The 20700-nt window shown below is 41.2% G+C and overlaps 1 protein-coding gene, 1 long non-coding RNA gene and 1 pseudogene across 4 annotated transcripts in view; 2 read left to right on the top strand and 1 right to left on the bottom strand.

Annotated features, from left to right (window-relative positions):
• Positions 1 to 209: 209 nt before the first annotated feature.
• Positions 210 to 12527, bottom strand: LOC311431736. The gene is made up of 5 exons (XR_014689620.1): positions 10425 to 12527; positions 5209 to 5603; positions 3810 to 3935; positions 3604 to 3708; positions 210 to 3298 (listed from the first exon to the last, which is right to left on the bottom strand). It is a non-coding gene; the product is annotated as an uncharacterized lncRNA (long non-coding RNA).
• Positions 7454 to 16154, top strand: LOC311431734 (C-C chemokine receptor type 5 pseudogene; annotated as a pseudogene). The gene is made up of 3 exons (XR_014698878.1): positions 7454 to 7591; positions 12538 to 12690; positions 12991 to 16154. The product of XR_014698878.1 is annotated as a C-C chemokine receptor type 5 pseudogene (transcript).
• The window catches only part of LOC311431735 (C-C chemokine receptor type 5-like), a 26182-nt gene continuing 13021 nt past the window's right edge, over positions 7540 to 20700 (top strand). The window contains exon 1 of one of the 2 annotated variants that reach the window (XM_084509543.1): positions 7540 to 7591. The gene's annotated coding sequence lies outside the window, so the exon portion shown is untranslated. Of the gene's footprint in view, positions 7592 to 18675; positions 18822 to 20700 lie in introns of those variants that run through there. The other variant, XM_084509542.1, reaches the window with a different exon arrangement.

Here is a 20700-nt window from a genome sequence, read left to right as displayed (position 1 = left end):
CTTTTGAGGATTTGTATAAGATTTTTCAGGGTCGGTTGTCAGTTTTAGAAATATCCAGATTAACCGTACTTATGTCTTTCTCCTCTAATTTATGATAAACATATAAAAAAGAAGAGATGGACCGCCTAAATCAATGAAATTGTGTATTTGCGGCCATACAGTGTAACCTCTTGTTCTTAGACGAGAATTTTGGCTACCTGACACCTGAGTCTTCTTTCTGGTAGGGGTGTTGCTCTTTTAATTAGAAACACATTATAACCCAAATACGTTCTGTGGTTATTATATCAATGTAAACCCCAAATGCATTAATAAATTAACCCAGAGATGAGATACAAAACTTTCTGTGGTTTACAATTTTCTGCTGAAATGAACTCATAACACCACCAAATTCTTAAGCTTGCCTGCCTTCAACTTTCAGTTGGGAACATGAAAATCTCAGAGGCCTTCTCAAACTCTGGTGACTCTTAAATAACTTTCAGGCCCAGCTTCTTGGCTTCTCTCTCTCTCTGCCACTAGGTCCTTTCCTTCTTTCGAGCTGGAGGAGACAGTCAGGTGTCCTCTCTCACCCACACAGTGGGGCTCCAATGCTTGTCAGTATGTCTTCCCTTCTTGTAAGGCATCCTCTTCTCCTCCTTCACACTGTTTCTCAAGCTAGGTGATAAACTGTGCTTTCACTTGTGACAGCACTCATACAACAGCTTTTCCTGGTTGCAGCCGATGTCCAGTGCCTCAGGCACTGATTTTTCTAGGCTTTTTTCTCAGACAATGTTAAGACACATTTCAGGACTGACTTCCCTGTTTCAGTGAATAAACAGAGGTTTGCGGGGCCCAGACCTACCCAACAGTCTCTTCAGTGAACTGAGTGAGGGGAGAGCACTGGATGGTAGCTGGAAGTGTCAGTGGTGAGCACTCTGTGGGTATTGAATATTTAATGCATTTAACACAGGAACAAGGAGATAAGAAATGGTCCCTCATCAGTGTGAAAAACTGTAGCAGACAGTAAACTTCACCACTATTTGAGGACAAGTGCTAGTAGGATTGAAAATGCATTGAGACTTTAAGTCTTATAAAATGGAGCATCCCTGTAAGATGTTAATTCCCCAAAGAAACATTTTGGGGATTGTTTGATTTTGAGATTCCAGGTGAATCCAACTGCACATCAGGCAATGCAAAGAAACTTTTTAGCTGAGATCCACTTAAAGCTTTACTTAAGACTTTCTCCTGACATACATGTATTTTAGTACAGTCTAGGCATAAAAAACACCTTTCCATTGAATTCTCTTGATGAGCTGGCTTTTCAGTTGAGGTTATTTTTATCACTTCTTTGTGGCTTGCTTTCATCTTAACATTTAATCTCTTCCAAGAAGGACAGCAAACTGGTTTGCAGGCACTAAATATACCTGCATAAAACAATTACTGCAATGTGATCTGAGAGCATGACAAATAGAGAGGGACCTGGCTTCACATCATACTTGCTAACAATGATATTGTTTTGCACAGTGGCACAGAGAGCTTGTCTGCAGCTAACAGTGCAGGTGTAAGATTTCTCATTTGCGGACCAAGATGTAAACTAGCTATTCCTTTCCTGTTATGAGACAGCAATTAGTACTACATTACAAAAAGAGAGACAGAGAATACAATAAAATTTACCACACTGTAGTACCGAAGACACCACAGTGATCCCCAGTTGGTGGGGATAGAGAACCGCACAGTCTGCGGTATCACAGAGTCTGTGGTGTGGTTAGTTTGCCATGGACTGTGTAAAGGACATTTTGCTGACTTACCTAAGTCCAGTGTTTTTCTGATATTTTATCTACAGAAGCTACTAAGGAAATGGTATCTCTGTCCTGTGAGTAAAAGCTCTTGGGAGCTGATTAGGGACAGATTCAGTATGTCCATAAATTGCTGTAACATGGCTAGCAGTTGGCTTCAGACTGTTGAACTCCCTCTCCATGGGTGGTATTCATAGAAGGTAAGGAGACTCTACCGGATAGCTGCACAGGAGTGTAGGGCCAGTCTCTGAGCAGACTGAAAAGTATTTGGGGCTGGTTGTGTCTTTAGGAATCAGTTTCATTGAGGAGCCCTGCAGATAGCCATGAAAGAAAATCCTGGAAGACTCACATTTCAGAAATGCCTAGTCTAGTGCTAGAAATACTACTGGAATCTGCAAGCATGTCATAAAGCTGGCACAAAATCCACCAAGGGATTTAGGTACACAGACCTGAATTTATCCAACCTACCCTTAATGTCTACTGCTACCAAGTAAAATAAGCACCTTTCCTTTACATGTAAACTTAGCTTTTCATAGGTGGCCTCCGAGGTTTTGTTCGTCATGTTCCAGGGCCCAAGGTGAAGACCAAGAGCCAGAAGTACAAGGGTGCAGCTACAACACATGGGAATTGTTCCCCACCATAATGCATTGCTTTGGAGGAAAACAGTTCATAAACCAGGTTCCTAGAACAAACGTATGCTTGATGATGTTATTCATAATCTTGGCACTTCAGCTTCCTTGTTGCATAGTGGTTATAACTATATAGATTCATCTCATAAATGCAGTGAGAACAACACCGTAGTATCTGTGAAGAAATCACGTATTACACTAATCAAACTAGAGACATGATTATGAGAGGGAAAAAAAAAAAAAGAAGAAATTGCAATCTGAAAAGTATCTGGATGGCATACATTAAATAAATCCTGGTCCTGCACACCTGTGAAGTAAGAGTCCCTCTTCTGGGATGATGGCTCCTGCAGACTGACCAAGGTTTTTTGATGTGTGTACCCAAAAGGTTCACTTGAAGGGCAAATCGTGTAGATATTTCCTAGTAAAGTTCTTCCTGTTCGCTACAACTCAGAATATCTTAAAAATATGTTGATCTCACGGTTAACTTATATCTCAGTTGTCAAGTCTTCCTCTGGGCTTTATGAAACGCCCCAAAGCTGTGTGGCAGTACTGAGACTCCTGAGTGGCTGACAATGCAACTTGCACATGCCATCAATAGCAACCGTGTTTTGCTTTTATGCATCTTCACACCTCTTCTAAAGCATGATGTCTCTTCAGAACGTGTGCATGGCTATGAGGACATAGTGGAAGAGGAGGATGGCCTTTGCAGCATCACTTCTGTAACATGATGTGGAACATATACCATGTTAAGAGGCGTAAGCAGGGTGTAGTTTTCGTAGTGACTCAGTAAATCTGTTCCTGTATCTGTTGTGGTTCATCAGCAGAACTGATCTTTACCTCCGTAGCACAGGTCTCTTCTTCTTCAGCAGAGGATGTAGACAGCATCATCGGGCTTACCTGATAAAAAAACAAGCTCAGCCCCAAAGAACAAAAATCTAAAATGTTTGCTTTGATATTTTTTTCCAAAATAAAAAGTAATTTATTGTCAACAAAAGTCCCAGAGATTTCATTCAAGGTATCCGAAACGTTTGTTTGGACTGTCTAATCCAGTTTTATCAATGTAAAAGCTGGCTGTCTAGTCTGAACTCATTGCCTAGGCTCTTTCTGTCGCTAAAGAGAGATCCCTCCATATGGTGATCCATTCTAACCTCCTAAGGTGGCATAGCTTAGGACAGAGGCAGTTACCCTCTGCAAATACGTACCTCTATCTATTGACTATAGAGGGAGCACATAGACTGGCCAGCTGGCTACCAGCTATGGGTGCGAAAGCCAACTCCTACAGCCTGCAACACGTAGCTTGAAGGACTCTGGAATGAAAGAAATGAAAGCAGAACCAGGCAGAGAACCAGGGGAGCTGGCTATCTCTGTTTTCCCTTCCAGGAAGTAGCTCACTGTTTATAGCACTTACCTGAAAGCAGAAAAGAGTTACATAAAATGGAAGCTTTTCAGTTGAATCAAGGCAAGGACCAACATTAGGACTCTCCAAGTACGGTTATAAGCTGTGGATGCTTTAATGTTTTTACCTGTTGGACATCTCAAGAGAAAATGTCATAGTATAATTGTACATGGGCATCTGCAAATGTTTATAATGCAGCAAATGTTTAGAGAGCAGCACTGTACACAGCAAGAGCAGTGTAGGGTTTTCATTATCTACTTAATGCTAACAAATACTACACAGAAACGCTGAAACAATTACCTATAATAGACCTTGCAAATTCTTCCTGTGTGCCCCTCCTCATGCTCAACCAAAGCTGCCACATGCCCGTCCCTGAAAGCATGAGGAGAGTCAGCAAAATTTTTCTACAAAACAAAACATCTACTTCACTTGTTTCAGGTTTGCCAGTAGTGGTGTTATGGCAGCTTCCAGAAAGTCCCAGCTGAGTAAGACGCAGACAGTTTTGCTGCAGCATTTTTTCTTTTTTCTTTTTTTGATTCTTCCCTTCAGCAGTGCTTCCCTTTTTATAGAATTTCAATTGATCAGCATAATGAAGTTCATGTACTCTTTTCTTCCCTTCTTAACCTGCCTAATTTAACAGATGGAGAACCCAAGCATCTCTCTACTTTTACAGGGCAAGCACTCTGCAGCTAGCAATGTCTCCCAGTTTGGGAGGTTTTTATCTAACTGCTTTCTTTGCTTCCACTTCCTAGGAAGTTCTTTGAATTGGTTAAGGTTCACAACGTTCACTAGTCCCTTACAGGAAACATGCTAAGAATAAAATTGTAGAAAAGAAGTCTGAGAGCTCTCCAAAGGTTATCTAGTCCTTTCCCAATGATTTCTCACAGGGCATGCTTTCTAGACCAATGAATATTTCACTCTTTTTCCTGGATCTCTTCAGAATCCCTGGAAAAGGGATTTTCAGGTTGTCCTATCCTTTCTAACAAGCCCTATCTTCTACAATAAAAAATAATAATAATTTAGCTAAATACAATTTAAAAAGTGGTTCCAGGTGCTTAAAATTAAGTGTTCAATATGACATGCGTCTCCTCTTTTGAATCTTTCTTCTTTCCTTTATTTTCATCTCCATCAATCTTTCTGAAGCATTTCAAATTATTTTCACAAGTGTTTTGGAAACAAACTGTGCCTGATTTTCAAAGGTCAGAGCAATGGGAGCTCAGGCAGCTTGAAAACACTGTCTACTTGTTTTCTACCCGAGCACTCAAGACTGGAGGGATGAAGAATTAGAACTCTTTCAAAGCAACGTGTACAAAACTGTGCTTTCTTTCTCAAATGCTAAGTCATGAGTTCACCATTCTCCATCCCAAGAATCCATTGAACCCACTATGCCACGTTCAAGACCCCTGCTTACCTCACAGACTGTGAAGCTAGCATCTAACTCCAACAATGACTTCTGGGATTTTTCCTAGACTGGTCTCAGCAAGAGAGAAAATGGAAACAGGAATTTATCCATTCCTGAGAGACTTCAGATTTTAGCAGTTCTGTCAATATATGAATTCTTGCAGGTTTGTATACAATTCCTTCGTCCACACACGTTTAGAAAGCACTGTCTGCATAGGGTGCTGTCCACACAACTAGGTCTTTTTTCTTCTCGTGCATGGGAGGTATTTAATTCCAGTGCTGCATTTGCTAAGTTTCCCAAACTTCTGCCATCACTTACATGTTGGTTCTGCTATTTTCAGCAATAGCTGTTTTTTTGTTTGGGCAAACTGATAGAGCAAACAAAAAGCAGACTCCAGAAAGCCTCTGAAAAACACAAAGGGAAGTGTCAGTGTCACAAGACAAGAGGGCATGAGAAAGCAAGCATTCCCTCTGGTACCCCTAGACAGTTATACCCACCCCTCAGCTCCCTCCTTCACTCAGAAGCTGAGACAAACCCTTTCTCTTGGTGACCACCCCTCTTTCTCATAGGGCAGTAAAAGTGAAGTGTCTTAGACAAAGATTTTTGAAACTGCAAGCTAAGCATTTCTTTACCCAAGACAGTAGCCCACAAAAGTTTAAATTTACAAACAAAACTGCTGAGCTATCAGCCTATATCTTGAGTAGGAAATGGTAAAAGAAAACATGATTTCAAATTCAGACTGCAGCTCAGAGGGAGGTGGGATGGAGAGAAAATGTGGGTTGAGTCTCACTATTACACACTGTGTTCCTGTAGGGAAGGCCCCTTCTGCCCAGGCTTTAAGTTTTTCAGTGCTTTGCAGTCTGCATTTACAGTAAAATCTGCACACTGCCCTCCAGATCAACAGGAAAAGTTGATGCTCTTTCAGCCACCACAGAGACCCCTCTTCCTAACGTCTCGCTTAGGCACACCTTCTGCGACAGCTCACAGCTCTGTTAACCTCTTTTATACTCCCTGCAGTGTTAGTGGTCAGGTTATGTATCGCTGTTTCTATTGAAACTCCACATAGATTTTCTAGGAAATGACAAAATCTGGCTACAATTTTGGCAAAATCCAGCCTTACGCTCTCTGAGTAATACTGCAGGAAGCCACCCAGCAGGGAGAATGGTCAACAGCTGCTGCTAAATAGCTGCAAAATGCAAAAATGTAGTTTTGCTATAACTTGCAATGACAGCTTAACAGGGCCCCTCAGGGGGCAAATGAGTGGACATAATATTCATCAGTCCTGGTTTACAATGGTCACCTACACAGGCATCATCCGTCACTCCAGCAGCTGGGGATTGTTGATGTAGGGGTGCCAATGGAATTGATAAAACAAATGTTTCAAAAGAAAGTCCATGATGACAGCCTGTGCACTCAGCTATACTTCCTGTCCTGCCTTTGAAGCATTACCAATTCTTATATCTTTCTCCCTATTGCTTTCAATCTTCCTATTGCTTCTCAATTGCTGCAATGCCACCACATCAAAAACGGAACGAGCTGCAGGTCCCAGCCCTTCTCACACAACAGCCTCTGAGAACCACAAGTCATTACAAATGACTTTCCAAACCTCACAACGCGTGTTCGAGGACGGGTATGCATCCCACAGGACAGTGTGGTGCGGACTGTATGAGCTGGTCTCACAGCTGGAGGGAAGGTAGCTCCAGCACCACCGTGCTCTGCCTGACCTACATAGCCCGAGGAAGTGTGTGCTAGCACAAGGCCCTGACCTGTTTCCCTTCATAAGACTCACAAGAGGCAAGCGTGATGCTGTCTAACATGGAATGTATGGTATAGATGTATTTTTTAGATGTATCTTTTTGCTTACAGGTTCTTTCTCACCAGAGACGACAAAAGGGAGAACTGGGAACCATGTAGAAATTACGTAGAAGTCAGTAAGAGACCACATGAATGAAGTCTAACTTGGTGGGATTGTTTCAACAGTCATTTTGGAGACCTGAATATAATTTAAAAATCACACATTCTGTATGCCAGATATTTCGTACCACTCTCTGCTGAGCTACAGAATCATCTAGAGCAGCTGCAAATACTTGCTGTCCTGAGAACATGATTGAATTTAACCACCTAGCCTTAACACTGTAGAGAAAAAAAATAGTTTAGGCACTGAATTTCAGCAGAGGCAGAAAAAGTACACACCCACTTCATCCCTCTGTTCAGAACTTGGGTTGGAAACTGATAATTTTCAGAAAGAAGAACTGTGCCCTTGATTCTTGTAGTGTTTTGCAACAGATCACACAGGAAGTGCCGTTTCCTATTTTCAGATATAGGGTTTAACTATATGTTTGTTCACAAAGACGAAGGCGACACGGTCTGATAAAACAAGCTTGATAAATCAGTGAGTAGCTCTTTTTTTTTCTCTTATATGTGAATGTGTAAATACAGATTCAAATTTGTTGTGTGGGGGACGCCTATGTGTCTAATGACAGTGGGAGCAGAACTGCTAGAGGTACTGTCTTTAGTGGCAATTGGGTCTTGTAACCAGCTTCCAGCTCAGGATAAGGCTAAGTGTAAGAGTTTTGAAGTGTAAGAGAATTGAACTGGACAAATGGTGGAGAATATTAGTTTCTAGAAATGTCTGGGGTCTTGCTTTTGAAACTGTTCTGGGAGGTCAGTAGCTTGAAAATGTATTCCTCTAGGGATATAAACTGATCAGACATCAAATCCTTCACATTTATTCTAGTCTTTTGAAATCTAAGCCACATCTTGTTCTATCAGGTGCAGACGACAGATGTCCTTCATTGCTATCCTATCACAGTATTCACAGTTTCTTTGTATTATCTGAGAATTTAACATGCTGAAGGTGTTTTATCATTATGACTTTATGAAGGGTTCTTTGGGATTGTTTCCTCTTTTAAGGTGATATCTCTGAGCAAGCAGAAAGTCTGTACTCTATCTCTCAACTACAGGTACCAGTGTTATGGCCAGCCAGTAGCTTGCAGTTGCCTTTCAATGAAGTTTTACATTGGTAAAATTCATCAGTACTTTGCTGAAATTTTACCACTCACACCTCTGCTTTGATAAACGAGACTTGCTACTTGGGCATCAGCAAAAAAGCTACAATAGTGTAAGAACAAATATTATATATATACATATATATTTCATTTGGTATATTAAATATACAGCTGTAGCAACAATTGCTTGGAAAGCATGTAATACCTGTCTTGGTTTCTCTTTCTCAGATTGCTTATTTTGAGTGCTGATGCTACTCCCTCACTGTACATTTATTTAGATAAAAACACCTACTTCTTTTGTCTTGCAACCGCAGAACTAACTGCAGAAGAGCTCAGAATTTTCAGAAGGCTGCCTTTCTGTTTTTATGGGGAATGGAAACAATTGGATCCTGAGCATTCATAGAGAATTGAGTCTGTTTTTCCAGCCCAAAACATATTTTTAGCTTGAAAGTTCTACAGGAAGGGAAAAAATAATCAGGTGTCAGGCAAGCAGCTCCAAAGGGAAGAAGTGTCTAATGCTCAGCTGCTAGAGGAAGAGGTTTCCAAAGTGAGGTTTGATTTTGGACAGGACTGTCTTTCCCCAGTGATATCCTGGAAAGAAATCCTGTGGTTTCTATCACATGCCACAATGTGTTTGAGGGAAAGTATCAGCTCAGAGTCTTACAAATAGCATTTAGTTTGTACTTCTACATTTTCCTTCAGCTTTCTTGGTACCTCAAGAAAAGTGTGAACAAATGCTTGCTTCCCGAGGTATCTCTAGTCCACACATGGACTACTCTGCAATTTTGCTTGTCCAGAGACTCCTTCTGGAAAGACCAAGGCAATGCTGAAGGGATAGAGCTGCTAGCAGGAAACAATGGTCACCTCTCTTACAATGCCTGCTCTGCTTTTTGTAGGGTATTATTTTTCTTCATTTAGGTTCCGTTTTTAATCAGTGCTACGACACAATTCTCTCTCTTCACAAAGTGCCCTCAATACTGCTGACATACCTTTAAGCTGACCACCAGTCATTAAGTTATTTCTTTTTCTGTGTGACAAACTGCCATTCGTGAAAAGGAGGGGAGCAAGGAGTAGCATTTTGAGAAGAAAAACCTTGTCTTGGGCCCTAGAAAGGGAAAGGGAATTTGAGGGCCATTCCGCTTTGAGATGAGCAGCTCCATTCATGTGCTTGTGTTCCTCTATTAGTTATGACTTTGGTGAGGAAACCCTGTCCAAATCCCACTCAGGGCACAGCAGGCTCAGCGAGCTGTGATGACTGCCATCTCCAAATGAATCAGTGTGGCAGGGCAGGGGCTTTCTGAGCTTGAATGGAAATGCCTGATAATCATACCAGCACCTAGACACTCCTGTAGGAGAAGGTGATAGTGTAAAGATAACAGCTAATACTCAAAAGCTAGCAAGGCTTCTCTTGAAGCAGCCCAAATACCCAAATACAACAATCTGAAAGATGTGATTTAAAGATACATTCTCATTGCAAGAATCTCTGACAAGAGCTATGAAGACTGGCAGTAGGTATTGAGATTGCCATCACAAGGGTATACTATTGGGTATACAGCCAGTGGGAGAGTGGGCCTAATAAAATAAGGCCCCAGAAATGTGCTGTTATAGCCACAGGCTGTCTGGCAGACCTGGAGCAAATTGTTGTGGCTGCCTCACTTACATTTCTTTCCCAGGGAGCAGGTATTTGGAACAAGGCTTGGTCACACTTCAGAGTATCAAACTTCTTGGAGACTCAGAATATAACCAGTCCTCTGAGGGGAAGCAAGAGTGGCCTCTTATTGAACTACTCGTATTTAGATGCTTTAGAGGGAACTGAAAAGAAAATACCCCTTCTCTTAGATTTCAAGCTTATATTTGACTTGTTTGCCCGCTTTGGCAGAAAACGTCTAGAATTTCTGTTAACAAACAAAACTACTCTGAAACTGTGAGTCAGTCCTCTGTGGTGTTAGCAGGACGGTGGGTTAGTGATGGCCTCATGCAGTCCATCGAGCCAGTAAGAATGCCCTGCAAATGAAAATCCTTATCCTTAAGACTTCCTGAATATTTGTAATTTCAGAAGAAATAAGACAAACAATCACAAGCCCGCAAATCAGAATCAGAAAAAGACTGTTTATACTCACAGCACAAGAACAGAGATAAAACTTGAGATCCCTTTGCTAACACACCCATTTCTGAAGGCTCGTGACCAAACCCTTTCATAGCCAAAGCCAGACTTACTGCCAAGGGCTACAGCTTCCAGAAAAGACATTCCTTTCTGCATGAGAATGAAAACTGGAAAAATGGTTAAAGATAAATGAATCAGAAATGAAATGCAAACAGCTTGTTCCAATATAATTTCTTAGCAAGATCAGTTTTCAAGAGCTCTTGGTGATTAACTTTGCTTGTGTGCAAAGGATAAGGAGTGTTTTAGAAAGCATTTCAGAAAACATTTTCATGTTTTGTGCTTGTTGAGAAGAGGTGGATCTGACTTCTCTCCCATGCAAAAGCTCGGAGATTTCCCATCAGGTCATAGACAGAAACCAAAATAACCACAGCACATGCTGTATTTCTGGGCAGCATGAATATACATTGTACAGGGAAAGAGCTGCATTTTGGCAGAGGGTAGCTGTACTGGGCCTGGCTCACACAGCGCTGTGTTTCACATTTATGACTACAGCTGGGACGGGTGACCCATACTGACCAAAAGATATTCCTTGTCATATAATGTTGTGCTCAGCAATAAAACTGTGTTGGAGTTTTATCAAAGCAGGTATTGCTGGAAGGCTTGTAGGGAATCAGTTTGTTTAGTGTGAGGTGGCAAATGCATCACTTCTTTTTTCATTTTGTTTCCTTCACCTATCAATCAGTCTTTATCCTAATTCACAAGTTTTTCTCACTTTTGGCCTTCTGATTCTCTCCCCCATCCCACTGTGGGGGGTGTAAGTGAGTGACTGGATTGGAGTTTAGCTGCTTGTTGGCCAGGGTCAACCCATCAGAGAAGGTAAGACTTAGACAACAAAGAAGACAGATCACAAGAGAACCAATTACCTTCAGTTCTGTTACTCCCACAATTATATTCTGATGTTTTTACATCTCAAACTAAGTTCCAAACTAGATAACAAAAGCCACAGCTTAAAATGGTAATTAAATTGAGCTTCAACCAAAAAGCAGACCAGCAGCCTGCCTCAGCACCACTCCAACCACGGGCTGAGCTCTTCAGCTCCATTTAGTCTTGCAGAACTCGAGTGCAGAGACTGAAGTGATGGTTTTTACCATGTGGTCTCTGCAAAAGACATCTGCAGACTCACAGGGCAGACCTCTCCACTGTTAAAAAAGTGCAGAGCAGGGCTGCAAACAGGAAAGGAGCAATCATTGCTGCGTTTTGTGAGGGGTCAGAGATGACACAGCAAGTAGGGACAGGCGCAGGACCTGAAGATTTCTGTTTCAGAAGCAGTCTGCTGCCTTGTCAAGAGAACAGGCATCATTCTGCCATGAAAATTCACTGCCTGATGAAAGCAGTCATCATGATACCCCCTTCAGGCCTCAAAAAAAAAAAAAAAAAGTGTAGGTACTTGCCCAAATGGCAAGTAACTCTATTTGAGTGGCTATGAAATGCATCAATTTCCCCACTTAGTGACTGGGAAGCACCTTAGGTCCCTCTTACACCTGTCTCCACAAAATCCTATTCCCAGCTCCTCACAGGACATGTAGAAATTCTTTTATTTTCTCCAGGAGCCCGTGAGAAGACATATCTCCTCAGCCTTTCAGAGGCCAAATTACACAAACCTACACTTCAGCATCTGGCTCCCAGTCCTGCCAGGGATTTGGGAAGAGGGGCAGGTGTGGTGGCAGGAGAGGAAGGGTTTGGTGGCATCCAAGTCTCATCCCTTTACCTGCTTGCACTGTAACAGAAGTGGCCAAGGACTTCCACAGCTCTGTTGCACCACTTACCTCCTAGACTGGGACTCCTCCGTCTCAGGGGAGCTCCCTCCCTCTCACAGCCCCCCAGCCAAAATCGGGGGGACAGAGATTTTGGGCAGCCCTTGCACTTCCTCAGTTACTGTGCTGCAACTGCTGTGAAGTTGCCACACCACATATTGATCGTCAGAACTGTGACTTCAATAAAATAAAATACGGAATCAGGAAATCATTTGAGCAGGGGTATTAGTTCAGTAAAAGCCTGAACAGAGGTTTAAATCAAATCCTGAGAGAACTAAAAATTCACAGCACTGTAATTTTTTACTTTCTTTTGGCAGTTGGTCTATATGCCATGCTGACAGCAACTGAAACCATTTATGCCATTCGAGAAGGTGTTGCCTACCAGTTCTTTCTGTTGTGATTTTCCCGGCAGGTCATCAACTGAGTGTGCTCAGCATAACCTGCACAACACAGGGCTCCACAACATTTTTATTCCAGAGTTACTGAGGACCAGACCAGTTTCATGACCTTGGCCTGACCAACACCCTGCAGACCAACACCGTCGAATTGCTGCTTCCCCAGCTGGGTACGTTTAGCTCCCCTTGCCAAGGGGCATTTCTACACCTCCACTGACCCCACTCCCAGAGGCCTCAAGGCTCAAAGCCATGAGTAACCTCAACAAGCAGTGATCACTGAGGGTTTATCAGCGTCAGAGCGCCCTTGTGGGCGTATACCTACACCTCCCTGCTGCCTCCTCTTCCTTGGGTGAGGCTGCGGAAGGGGCTGGCACAATGATGAGGTGGCCAGGCCCTGTCACTGTGTTTCATTACCCTGACTGCCAAGCTTGCAGTTTCCTGCAGTTAACCACCCTTCTCTTCCTTTCCAGACCAACACACCATGGAAAACGATACTATAGGCTTCCTTGACATGGCTACAACAACAGAATTTGACTATGGCGATTCAGCACCATGCATGGGGACGGAGGAAAAGCACTTTGCAGCTAATCTTCTGCCACCGCTTTATTCTTTGGTGGTAATATTTGGCCTCATAGGCAACGTGCTCGTTGTCGTTATCCTGATAAAATACAAGAGATTGAAGAGTATGACTGACATCTACCTGCTCAATCTGGCAATTTCTGATTTGCTGTTTATATTTTCTCTTCCCTTTTGGGCCTACTATGCTGTCCATGACTGGATTTTTGGGGAAGCGTTGTGCAGAATTCTCTCAGGTGTCTACCTCCTCGGTTTCTACAGCGGCATCTTTTTCATAATCCTGTTGACCATAGACAGGTATCTGGCCATAGTGCACGCAGTGTTTGCTTTGAAAGCGAGGACAGTTACCTACGGCATCCTTGCCAGCATTGTCACTTGGGCTGTTGCTATGCTTGCCTCTGTTCCTGGGATAGTATTTCACAAAACTCAGAAGGAAAATTCACGGTATACATGCAGTGCTCATTTTCCAAGTGATAGCTCAATAAATTGGAAGTACTCCTACATTTTAAAGATGAACATCCTGGGACTTGTCATTCCAATGTTCATTATGATTTTCAGTTACTCTCAAATTCTAAAAACATTATTGGGATGTAGGAATGAGAAAAAACAGAAGGCTGTCAGACTTATTTTTGTGATCATGATTTTTTACTTCATCTTCTGGACACCATTCCATATTGCTTCTTTTTTGCATACGTTTCAAAGTTCATTTTTTGACCCAGATTGTGAAACCCAAAGTAAACTGGAGAAAGCAATCCAAGTGACAGAAACAATTTCAATGATCCACTGCTGTATCAATCCTGTGATCTATGCGTTTGTTGGAGAAAAATTTAGGAAATATCTTTATAACTTTTTCCAAAAGTATGTTGCAGCTCACCTCTGCAAAAAATGTCCATCTCTTTATCGTGAAAAGTTAGAAAGAGTTAATTCCACATTCACACCATCCACTGCAGAACATGACATCTCTACTGGACTGTAAAAATACATCAAAAGACTAGCTAGTAAATATTTGCATTAAGGGCTGCATGACATTATTGAAGAACTTTATGTCAAGCACTACTAAAAACTGCATGACCCTCAATTCTTGTGGTTAATCCCGTGGATTACATATTTTTTTATATTCTTAAACTAACAGAATCTATCATTTTTCCAAAAATTGTTAATGCCATAGCTGGATCACATCAAGATTTGAATAGGGCCCAGAATAGTTTTATTCTGGTGGTTGGACCAAGTTCTGTCCGATGAACAAATGCTCATGAGGTTTACCGGGGGGGAAATATAATGTTGAAGAGACTAAAGAGTAATAAATCATCTTGCAAGAAGCATTTGCAGCTATGTGAACAACACAAGATCAGGAGGAAGCTTTGAGGATTGATGTGCCTGTTCAGTATATACCATTAAGCAAACACCTAAAATCCTGATTGCTTTTGGAAGTGACAGTATTTCTGCCACATAGCCAGCCATCTGGTAGTGGGAAGCTTTCAGTCTTCTTCATTTTACTCTTCATTCCCTTATGTTCCCTACATGAATAAGAGATGTTTCCACGAAAAGGATGAATATGAAATATAACAAGAAAACATCTCTCCTCTGATGGGAGAGTTGACTGACCTTTATGTTGCTGCAGCCATTTAACCCACGGATTTATCTGTTAGTTAATAGTGTAGTTGTTTTTAAAAGCAATCCTTTCTACTATAGACTAAGGTTTAGTGTTTTTATTTTAGGTCTTTAATTTTATGCCAACCATATCAGTGTTCAGTTGACAACATTTTCCAAAGTGGGTTTAATGGGTAACATTGTGATTTTTGTGGGTGCAGTTTTACACGTAACTGCACACACTGATTTTACTGACTGCAAAGAAGTCAATGTTGTGCACCCCGCAAAAACATATCATATTCCTCCAAGAAAATCAGCACTTGTCCAATAGAGGTACATCAGCAAAGATCTGCAAGGACAGAATTAAAATTACTTTGGTATTTGCTGTGCAGGATTCTGTATGAAAATATCAGGACCCTCTGGAGGATTTTGGAGACCATGAGCTGAGTACTGAGGGGAGGCCTCCCTAGTTCTGGATATATAAATCACATGTGGAGAGGCAGATTTTGCGTGGCAGATGCAGAAAGCATGTCAGGGTAGTTTCCTGCATGATACAAACATGTCCTGGACATGCACAGCAAGTCTGTTAGCTGGGCAACACTTCTAGGAAGACAGAAACCTTGGAACTACAAAAGCAACCAACTGTAGGGGAGATACAACTCCTTGCCTTCCCAGGAGAAGAGCACTCATTGCCTCTGGTGCCGCAATCAGGACTGCACCCTTACTGAAGACTTGAGACCATTACTCACTGGTGTCCTACGGCCATAAATTTATGCCATTACTGGGAACTTTCCTGTAAAAGAAAATGGTATTCTAGGACATGATACTAACTTTAAGGTGTTGCTTTAAACTGTAAGGAAGTGCAGGTGAACAGTCCTTATGTGAGTGAACAGTTTGCTTTGAGGGACACCATTCATGCATGCAAGCAAGGCCTTGCTCACAGAAATCTGCAAGGACAGGTTCGACTAACTTCCAGGCAACATGAGGATGGAAGAAGGGACTCCACACCACTTAACATTAGGCATGTGACAGATGCCTACATTGACAGCAAATCTCTTCAAGATCCTTCGATGGACAGGAGGGGAAAAGAGACACTTTTGTCAGAAGCAGACATGATTTAAATGGCATCTGGGGGAGATGACCTGTCTGACTGCTCCCCCGTGAGGTTAATAGCCACAGATATACAAAGGAAAGACCAAAACTATGCTCACAGTAAACTTTCTTAATTGGAAATATTATTTTTCCTTTCTTTTGTACATTTTACTGCACAAAAGTGAAAGCACCTTTTTAATGTTAAAGTATAAATTAGATCAGTGTGATACAAAGCCTGCTGTAGCCATGGTATTTCTAATGCTGTGCTTTATTTTCATAGAATCATAGAACTTTGAATGCTTGTCTTGTTGGAATTACGTTCCTTCCTATTTTTGTGTTAATGAAGTGAAACTAATAAAATCTGTCTGAAAAGTGAGGTATACCTTGTAGCCCATGTTCTCCTTGCAAGTAAAAGGGCATCAGCTCTGCTCTCAGAATGGAGGTAGAAAAAAGTTGCAATGATGGACTTTAACCCTCACAATACTACACTTTGACATGAAGCAAACCACACAACCAAGCAGGGAATGGTCTGCACAGTCCAGAAGCTACTGTGCTGGCATGGCTTTTATCCACCAGGAAGTTTGAGAAGAGCAGATTCCAATGGGCTTTGGGAAAAGCTTGGGGGCACATATTTTAAATAGGCGACATCCGTCAGGTAGGAGAAAGAGGGCTGTGTCAGTTATAAATAGGAAAAGGGGAGGAATACAGGAGGGAACTAGAAGATGGCACTTTTGTCTTGACAGGAAAACAAACCAAACCCAACCCAACAGGATCAGCTTATTGTTACGTTATGTTATTCATCCAGCCCTGGCAGGATGAATCCAGATCAGTCAGAATTCATTGCACATTCATTGCAGAAATCATTCAGCTTCATTGCAGCTTTGCAATGAGACAAGCAAGGCATTAATATGCTCTAGGTAGCTTTGTTGCAGGCTGTGAATCTTGACAAGTCAGATGGGGCTGCAGTGTGGTGTAGCTGCAGGCCAGGTAGCTCCGACATAGGGTAGCAAGACTTCAAGCAGTCTGGCCATAGCAGGACAGAGCTACCCAGGGAGGGTTTAGCAAGATCCCAGGCCCTGTGAAAAAGGGCAAATTGCCTTGGCAGAGAGGTGGGGAGAATTTTTGTGTACAAAATACATAGACATTTTGACACAAATGTTCCATAATAAGATCTGCAGGGAAAGGATTGAGATGATGATGCAATATATATGTGTGTAAGAGCTAGAGAAGCAGGCAGAGATTCACAAACTGTGTGATGAACTAGAATTAAGTTAAGAAAAAGGCAGGACACCCCAGAACTGTAATTACAACAGAGAAGAAACTAATGCAAGGAAGAACCACTGCAGTGCTTGGGAGGCATCTGACCCTCTCTGGGGAGATATTGAGGAAACAAAAGCAAGCATTTGAGAGAATGTGCAAGTAGCACCAGAAAACCAAAGATTCAAGACCCTGTGAATGCTACAAGTAAAATGTTGATTTTAAACAAATCTAGAACTGCTATATGGAAACTGTTAGAAGTTCAAAACGTTTGGCACTGAACTACTTACGAGAAAGCATGTCTCAGGCATTATATTCCACACGGCATGCTTATCAAAGGAAACTCTGCGTGTCTTTGACAAATAGACCCAATCAAACAGATTAGTTTAGGTACAGGACAGGACAGATCCCAACTTTTCTGCTGGAAGATGCTGCTGCCACACATTCAGAAGCATGGGGGGAGGAATTCCCCACGCAGCAAAAGGTTGTGCTGACTGTCAGGCCACTGGCAGACTTCCTAAAGGGCAAAAGGAAATGTAGAAAAAGTGCATATATGGTATCAGTGAGCGCTAAGCAATACTCAGAACCAACCACCGGATTTATTATCACTGGCATTGGTTGGTCTGTGGCAAAGAGAAGCAGTGAAATTTCTGGTAACCAGTGCATGGGGGTGTTCCTGTTTTATGACTTTCTTATTTGCTAACCCAACTGTGACCTTACGTGTATGTATCTTACATGAAATAAAGGTAAATGGAGTGTAAAGGAAGAGAAGTAGATGAAAATGGACAAATATGGAAAAGTAGTGGCAAAATTTGTGAGGATGACTTTATTAGTCTTAACGGAGGCTAAGAAAGTAATAGCCAGAGTAATAGGAAGATCAGAGTACAAACGCTTCAACATATTCAGGACGTTAAAAGATTTAAGCACATAGCAGAGACTTTTAGTTAAGAAGCTCCAAAATATCACTCCTTCCAGTAAAAATTGTAAGAGGGCTAAATGCAAAGAACATAACGATAAATTCATACTGTATCTTATTCAAGTTAACAAAAAACCAAGGAAATTAAGTGACAAGCGAATGACATGATGCTGATCAGGTTAAACAGCACAGCAGACTGATACTGCTGCATTTTGAAGTTTAGTTTTACAGCTGTTTTCAACTACTGGTACCTACTGAACTTCCAGTGGCTACTGTGGTTACTGTGGCCTGAGAAGGACTGCATCTTTGTACACTATAGAAAAAAAAATAAAATTAAGGCAGCAGGGGAAATAAAAACAAACCAGTAAATTCTGGTGCATTTGGAATACAAATAGCAATCAGCTAGACCAAAACAAGGATGCTTGTCTAGAAATAAGAGTCAAAGGCATTGCTTTGTACCCACATTCTGGTGACACTTGCCTACTAGGAGCTGTATTTCATTCTGAAAATGCCATGGTTGGGAGAAGTTTGTATAATAGCTGAGCAGTTTTTTAATTACCATGACAGTGAGAGCAATCTCAGTTTGAGTGTTTTAAGTCTGCAATGACTGATCGTGGAAGGTGGGGCCCACCACTGAAATGGAGGAGGGTGGCATTAGCAGATACACAGGCTGATATGCAAAACTGCACCAACCTTCCAGTGGCAGTCAGGTTTGCAGAACTGTCTACAAGGTTGTGCCAGCAGGACAATCAGCATACAACAATAGCAGCACAACCTATCCTGATACCAGATTTTTTGAAGGGAGTAGAAACCAGGTGGATGGGAGTGAAGAAGGCACCTGGATGTTACTTCCTGGGACACTACCATGAGGTATGCATGATTATAGACTGTATATAATTATAGACCATATATAATTATACACTAATCTTTGGCATTCTGAAGTGTTTTCTGATTCCTGGTGTATACCTTGTCATTGTATCAATTCTCTCCATTCTTTCTGTGACCTGGTTTTCACTGAGAAGAAATTTAGTGTGTGATTTTCCCAGCCTGGCTGACCAAAGGTCCAGGATATACATGCGTAACGGGGAGTACTCCTGGCTCACAGCTTAGCTAGCCACAAACAGCACCTCTAGACAGAGAATGTATATACTGTAAATGCAACTGGAAACAGCAAAATGTGAGAATTAAAAGCCTATGTAAAAAATGGGGTTCTCTGCTGGAATTTTTTTGGGATGTATAGCTAGGACCAAAAAGTAAAATCTACTGCACTACTTCTTAATTTTATCTATTTATTTATTTATTTTTAATGTAAACTAGGGCGGAACACATCAGAAGTCTGGATAAAAACAGTAGAAGGAAGCAATGCTCTCTTCCTCCTTGCTATATCAGGAAGCATAGCTAGATCAGCAATAGCAACTCAGGGAAAGCCCAAACAAAAATAATACCATAGCAATGAAATTAGTATGTGCTGCAATTAATAATTTCAAAATTTATAATAGAGAAACAAATAGAAAACAGATTAATATTAGGAAAACAAACAAACAAACAAACAAACAAAAAAACAACCTACCTTGATTTCACTGCCAATAAACAACATTGTGAAGAAGCAGTGTTAATCCAGATTAAAAATGCTTGTGTCTCTTAGAGTGTTTTTTTTGTTGTTTTGTTTTGTTTTGTTTTGTTTTTTAATCCAGCTTCCTCTAATTTGTGAAATGGGTAAAAGGTTGTTTTTTTTTTTTTTTTTTTTTTTTTCTGTTTACTAATCTCCATGGCAGAAGTCCAAGGCAGAATTTGGTACATAATGTTTGTCCCCATTTTCCTCAAAAGTTTACATCTAACAAGTGTAAGGGCTTTGCTCTTAAGAATTTTGCTGACTTCCTTCTTCCTGCTTTTCAGTTTTACATTGTTAAGTTTTTATTTGGGGGATCCTCACTGATAATTTTGGGTAAGATTAGATATACTTTATCTCATTTCTTAGATGGTGTAATTGAACAGTGACCGCAAAATAAAAGTCGAAAGAACTTGTAAGCCTGAAAGATAAAGCTTGTAAGAAAAACAAAACACAAAACAAAACAAAACACAACCCAACAACTAAGTAGTTTCTGCTACTTGGATGTCTTTATTCAGTCTCTCTAAAAAAAAAAAAAAAAAAAAAAAAACAAAAAAAAAACCACAGAACAAAACAAAACAAAACAAAACAAAACAAAAACACTAATATTTTACTGATTACTGGGCACATACGCTCATGCTACCCTAATTTAATTTGGAAGCAGATTTTGTTGATAGAAGAAACAAAATGAGATGTGATGGGAGGAACATATGGAAAAGGAAATGCATCAGGTCTGTGTACACATCTTCATTAGACCCCTTCTCCAGATGGAAAGGATGATCTGCATTTGCTGGAGCTGTAGCCTTTGATAAGAGTGTTATGCACTATCGTATCTTGTATCTCTAAGAAAGGTATCTGCCATTCTGCCCTAAACTTTATTATTATTATTTTTCCTGCAAAATGTTAGCTGTATTTTCAAACTGCTGTACCCATAATTGTCTGATGACATTTGTATGTCACACGAGTATGTGTGAGTCTATTATGTGTCCTAGCAGACACAGGACTGCTGCAGGCTTCTTGTAAATGGTGGCATCTCCATGTGGAAATGCCGTACTACTGAGTTACTGAATACCTTAGTGTGATGGTCCGATATCCTTCAGGATGAATCATATAATCAATCACTGGACAGAAGAGATTGAT

Source organism: Aythya ferina (assembly GCF_964211825.1).
Source record: "Aythya ferina genome assembly, chromosome: 2".
In the NCBI taxonomy this organism is placed as follows: Eukaryota; Metazoa; Chordata; class Aves; order Anseriformes; family Anatidae; genus Aythya; species Aythya ferina.
Note: the sequence above shows the minus strand (reverse complement) of the source record. Positions and strands in the feature narration are given on the sequence as shown.